We start from the raw sequence: 5,706 nt of genomic DNA, 5'->3' as shown, positions 1-5,706 counted from the left end.
GGTGTTGGGACTGTGGTTCCCGTATGGGCCCCACTCACTCCCTGTTGCCAGGGAGACGCAAACAGTGGGAGCTCCAGGGTACGTTGGAGCCGATCTCAGGTGGGGGCCGGGTGACCCGGGGTTTCCGCGTCTCTCTTTCTGGGGTTTATTTGGCTGTAAGACCGGGAGCTGACGCGGTGGCGCCCAAGGCCCCTCGCGGGTCCGAGCCGGGACCGGCGAGACCCTGTGCCGGGCACCCCACCTGGAGAAGCGTGTCCCGCTTTGTGGGTGTGGCACGCACCGTGTCACAGCCCCGTGTGGACACTTGGCGGGGAATCCGGGACGCTTGAAGCACGCCGTGCGTGGCAGCTCTTACTGTGAAATCGAATCCTCACGTTCTGGGCGTGTAGTCAGGAGACCCGCGTTCACATTCCGGGGTCCCTCCCGACTTTCTGTGTCACCTCACACACGCCCGTTTCCCTGACTGTAGCCGAGGACTCCTAAACCCTGTCTGTGAGTACACGCTAATGTGACGTCCTGGGCGGGAAGGGCCCATTCCGCCTTGGTCTTGCACCCCTACCCCCACCCCGCGCTCCGGAGAGCGCCAGCCGCTGATCCGCAAGGAGGACCCTGAGACTCAGGACCTGTGGTTCCCCCAGTGGCGCTCCCCACCCGCAGGTGCGACAATAACAAAGCGTCTGGATGTCTGCAAGTGTCCCCTGGGCTAAAATCGCTGCCCTTGGGGGGGAGCCTGGGTGGCTCCTCGGTGAAGCGCCGGACTTTGGCTCAGGTCATGATCTCACGGTTCATGGGTTCGAGCCCCGCGTCGGGCTCTGTGCTGATGGCTCGGAGCCTGGAGCCTGCCTTGGATTCTGTGTCTCCCTCTCTCTGCCCCTCCCCACTCACACTCTATCTCTCTCTTGCTCTCAAAAAAAAATTAAACATTAAAAAAAAAAAATTAAACTCGCTGCACTTGGGAAGCACAGAGCTGGTTGGAGGAAGAGCTGGATAGGATAGACCTGGAGGTCCGGCCTCTCTGCTTGGAGCGTAGCTGGTTCTAAAACGCCACTCGCCTGCCTTCGCCCAGATGTTTGCCTTTGATCCACAGCCCGGACAGCGAAGAGAGGGGCTGCTGTCTGTCACCCAGGGGGAAGGAAAGTGTTCCGTCCCCAGCCCACCGCAAAGATGATTAGGTGTCCCCCCCCCCCCCCCAGCCACAGCCTGCCTGTTTATCCAGGATTGGGGCTAGTGAGGGGGCAACAGGTGACGGGAGAGCCACCCAGGCAGCCCCCTAGCAGGGAGTGGCCGGAGCTCCTGGCTTCCTCCAGAAGCACCGCCGTGTCTCGGCCACGGCCGATGGTGGTGCCAGGCGGCAGGACTGACCGGGTCTCAGGTGTCCCGCCACCCCGCTCCCCCTCCCCCACCCCCGTAACTGCTGAGACTTCTCAGGTTTGAAAACCACGGATTTGAGTTAGCAGTGAAAACCGGGACTCAGGAAGGAAGGTGACCCACTCCCCTGAGCAGACAGGGCAGTGCGGTTCCTGCCCCTGCCCAACACACGCCTCCCTCTCCACTCCCCCCTGCACACACCAGGAGGGCCCCCTCTAGGAGGAGGGGTGATGAGATCAGGGACCCACTGCTTACGGAGGCCCAGAGAGGACTGGGGACACTTCTCGGGGACTGCTCCCGGATCCCCACGTCCCCAGACACCCTCCAACCTCCACCTGGAGCCCGGGGGTCTGGGGAGGGCTTAGGGAGGAGACAGGTGGAAGGAGGACATGAGGGAAGAGGTAATGATAAGGAAGCAGCTGGGTGGAGGGCGCAGGGCAGAGGAAGGTGAAAGGGAGGGCGGGGATGAGAGAGAAACCTCATCCATCCAGGAGAGGGGAGGGAGGAGGGGGAGGGAAGAGAGAGAGAAACCTCAACTTTTATTTAAAATCAGAGAGCGGTTGTACGCCTGGAGTCGTTGCCATGGCAACCGCAAAGAAAAGGAGATAGAGGCCTGGTGAAGCCGAGAAAACCCAATAGGGGTAAATGTTTAAAGCCAGGAACAAAAACCATTCAGAGATAATTAAGTAACAGGCTGCAGGTTCCAGACTCCTGCCCATTGTCGGGGGACTCGCCCGAGCCTCCAGCCCGCCCTGCTCTCCCTTCTCCACCCGGTGTCTGTCCTCCCTCGGAGCCTAGTCCTCCCTTACTCCAGGGGCTCTGGGAAGCAGCCGGGAGCACCCCCCCCCCAGCCTCCTCCCCTCTGGCAGGGGGCTGCCCTTCTCGGTCTGGCCCCAGATGAGGCTGGACAGGCTCTCTCGACTGTTAGGAAAGTACAGTCTCGTAGGGGAAACAGGAGGGACTTGGGTCAGACCCACGGAAGAATTTCTGGGTCACTAGATGGATGTGACACCTAAGGTGTGGTGGACTTTCTTCCCTCTGGTGACCTCGAGGGTAAAGGGTGCAGGCTGACCTCTGTGCTGACCCTCGCCCTCCAGGTCTGAGATGCTGGGGTCCCCCGGGGCTCTTCCTCCAGAAGGGGGTTACGTCCTAGCTGGGAGCTTTGCTGGAGCTGCTGGCCTGAATGCTTCTTAGGGCTCCTCCAGCAGGACTTAATCTCCCCAGGCCTCAGGATGGCCGAGAGCTGAGCTGGTATTTGGGGGTTAGGTGTGCTCTGTAGCCATTTTTTTTATTTTTTTTTATTTTTTTTTTTATTTTTGGGACAGAGAGAGACAGAGCATGAACAGGGGAGGGGCAGAGAGAGAGGGAGACACAGGATCGGAAACAGGCTCCAGGCTCCGAGCCATCAGCCCAGAGCCTGACGCGGGGCTCGAACTCACGGACCGCGAGATCGTGACCTGGCTGAAGTCGGACGCTTAACCGACTGCGCCACCCAGGCGCCCCTAATGACAAAGTACTTTTGTATGTTTTAAGTCAGTTTCACTCAGTCACCTCACCCCCCACCCCAGACATCACAACAGCTGCTGGCCCCTTGCCCCACCTCCTTGGGACGATAATCCTCGGTTCTGCCTCCCAAGACATGGTGACTCTCAGAGCAGGTGGCGTTCTCTCCTCCCTCATCCGTAGAAGCCGCTCGGAACTGAAGGCCCAAATAGCTAAGTCGGAAGAGTCCCGTCTCCTGTCTGCAGCCCTCCTTCCCGCTGTTATGACCCACTTCCGGTCCTTGCCTCCACATACCCTAAATTTTATCCTTAGATTGCACCAGACCCTCGGAGAGTGATAAACCGAGACCGAATGGCTCTGGCCTCTCGAAGAATTGCCTTCACTGAGCTGAGCATTTGGCCCCGTGCCACCGGCATGCACTGAAGAATGTTCTAAGGAGTAACCCTTGAACATAGTGTATTTATGGTAGGGATGTTGCCCAGGTTATGGTTCAACACATCGCAGTATTCGTTATGTGAGGATCCTTGGAGAAAGTTCTGTAGCGGTGCTTTTCCTAAGCCGTCAGATGGTTTTTATTTTATGGATACTGTACATTGTGTCGCTGATTTTGAATTTTTCCTTTTTGCACTTGCTGCTTGGAAGCTCAAGGCTAGCCTTGCAATTGGTCTCTGATAAAGCATGGAAGAGCTTGTGGCATGTATCGACTATATTAACTTTAGCCCCATCTCGATTTCCTTCTCCACTCCTTATTCTCTTTCCCTGCTTGCCCAGTCACCCCCACCTCACCCAATGTCGGCTTTCTTATCAAAATTTATTGTTTTGTTTTAATTTTAACGTTTATTTATTTTTGAGAGAAAGAGAGAGAGAGAGTGGGGGAGGGGAGAGAGAGAGGGAGACACAGAATCGGAAGCAGGCCCCAGGCTCCCAGCTGTCAGCACAGAGCCCGACACGCGGCTTGAACTCACGAACCGCGAGATCATGACCTGAGCTGAAGTCGGATGCTTAACCGACTGAGCCACCCAGGCGCCCCTTGAAATTTATTGTTTTTATCATTGACTAAATGTCCACGTACTTTGCCTCGAATCTTGTATGCAATAAGTAAATCAATTAAGATACATAACACATACAGCATAGTGTCCAGCAAATAATAAGTGAGCAGCTACTAAAACGTCAGCTGCTATTTTAAGTAACAAAACATCCAAATTTTTGGTCATCTTCCTTTTCGAGGTGGAGTCCCCCGGATTAAAGACCTTCTGTAAACATAGTGAACTCCCAGCCGCACCATGGTAACACCCAGCCACTGCTCTTTCTAATCTTTTTTTTTTTTTAATTTTGGAATACATGATGGTGATAATGACAAAGGTAATGATCAGATTTGCCTTGCTCATTACTGCTGACTGGGACTGCTATTTACATGAGGTCTAATTCCCTGCTTGCTCCAAGACTGACAACGAGAACATTCTGGGTGACAGAGGGAGGCAGCCTGCCCGGGATTAAGATTTTTCCATGGATAATCTCTAAAGTGAGAAACCCAAGGGCCAGTAATTGAGAGCTGATTGCCTTTCTTTGGATCGGTTGTGCCTAGCCAGACGGGGCAAGAACTGAGCCCGCGGAAGGCAACAAGGTGAGACCAGGAGCGGTTGGCAACACGTGACCTCTGGGAGCCTTGCAGAACCGTGTCAGGTGAGGTTGGCCCGAGCTCGTTGTTTCTTGTCTGTTTCTTTTCCGACCAACCCTTCATTTGGCCCGGGGGAAAAGAAAAACAACAGGAACCCATGGCAGCCCGTTTTGTTCAGCGCTGCATTTATTGAGCATTTGCTGTATGCTAGACCCTAATAGACACTGTGCCTGTGCACAGAGGAGGGTTCTTTTTACTGCCTCGGAGCGGGCTTCTGCTTCTTTCTCTTCTAAGTGGGAGAAACTGTTTCGTGGACATTGCAGCCCCATTGATGCAGACTTGAGTGCTCCCAGTGATGCGCCCCCGAGTGCTCCCAGCGATGGGCATCCTGAATGCTCCTAGTGATGCGCACCTGAGTGCTCCTAGTGATGGGCATCCGAGTGCTTCCAATGATGTGTACTGGAGTGCTCCCAGTGATGGGCGTCCCGAGTGCTCCCAGTGATGTGTACCCGAGTGCTCCCAGCGATGCGCCCCCGACTGCTCCCATTGATGCGCCCCTGAGTGCTCCCAGTGATGGGCATCCCGAGTGCTCCTATTGATGTGCCCCTGAGTGCTCCCAGTGATGGGCATCCCGAGTGCTCCCAGTGGTGGGCATCCCGGGTGCTCCCAGTGATGGACACCCCGAGTGCTCCCAGCGATGCGCACCCAAGTGCTCCCAGTGATGTACACCTAAATGCTCCCATTGATGCACACCCAAGTGCTCCCAGCGATGGGCATCCCAAGTGCTCCCAGTGATGTGCCCCCGAGTGCTCCCACTGATGAGCACCTGAGTGCTCCTAATGATGGGCATCCCTAGTGCTCCTAGGCAACAAACATCCTGAGTGCTCTGGGGAATGGGCATCTCAAGTGCTCCCAGTGAGCGCTCCGCCTCGCGGGTGCCAAAGTGCTCCTACTGACAGGCGCCTGAACGCTCCCCGAATGCTCCCACTGATGGGCGCCCCAAGTGCCCTGTCACACGTCTCCTCACCCCTTCCTGCTTCTTCACTTCTCCCAGCCCCTCTCCTCTCTTTTCCTCAAGGTCTTTCTCTTGTTTTCCCTTAAACTAAATTTTTTAGAAAGAAAATAGCTCCATATTGGTTTTTTTCTGTCTTTTATCCTTCAGGTTTTTTTCTTTTGAAAATTTTTCCCCAATTACTGACGGGGAAAAAAAAAAAAAA

At 55.3% G+C, this 5,706-nt stretch overlaps 1 protein-coding gene across 3 annotated transcripts in view; it reads left to right on the top strand.

Moving 5' to 3' along the window:
• Positions 1–4,442: 4,442 nt before the first annotated feature.
• KIRREL1 (kirre like nephrin family adhesion molecule 1) overlaps positions 4,443–5,706 on the top strand; it is an 81,598-nt gene continuing 80,334 nt past the window's right edge. The window contains exon 1 of one of the 3 annotated variants that reach the window (XM_040452515.1): positions 4,443–4,554. The gene's annotated coding sequence lies outside the window, so the exon portion shown is untranslated. The remainder of the gene's footprint in view (positions 4,555–5,706) is intronic. The other 2 variants (XM_040452516.1, XM_040452518.1) reach the window with 2 other exon arrangements.

Source organism: Herpailurus yagouaroundi, unplaced genomic scaffold, assembly GCF_014898765.1.
Source record: "Herpailurus yagouaroundi ecotype Mexico unplaced genomic scaffold, PumYag 207, whole genome shotgun sequence".
In the NCBI taxonomy this organism is placed as follows: Eukaryota; Metazoa; Chordata; class Mammalia; order Carnivora; family Felidae; genus Herpailurus; species Herpailurus yagouaroundi.
The sequence above is the reverse complement of the archived record's forward strand: the minus strand, read 5'-3'. Positions and strand labels throughout refer to the sequence as shown.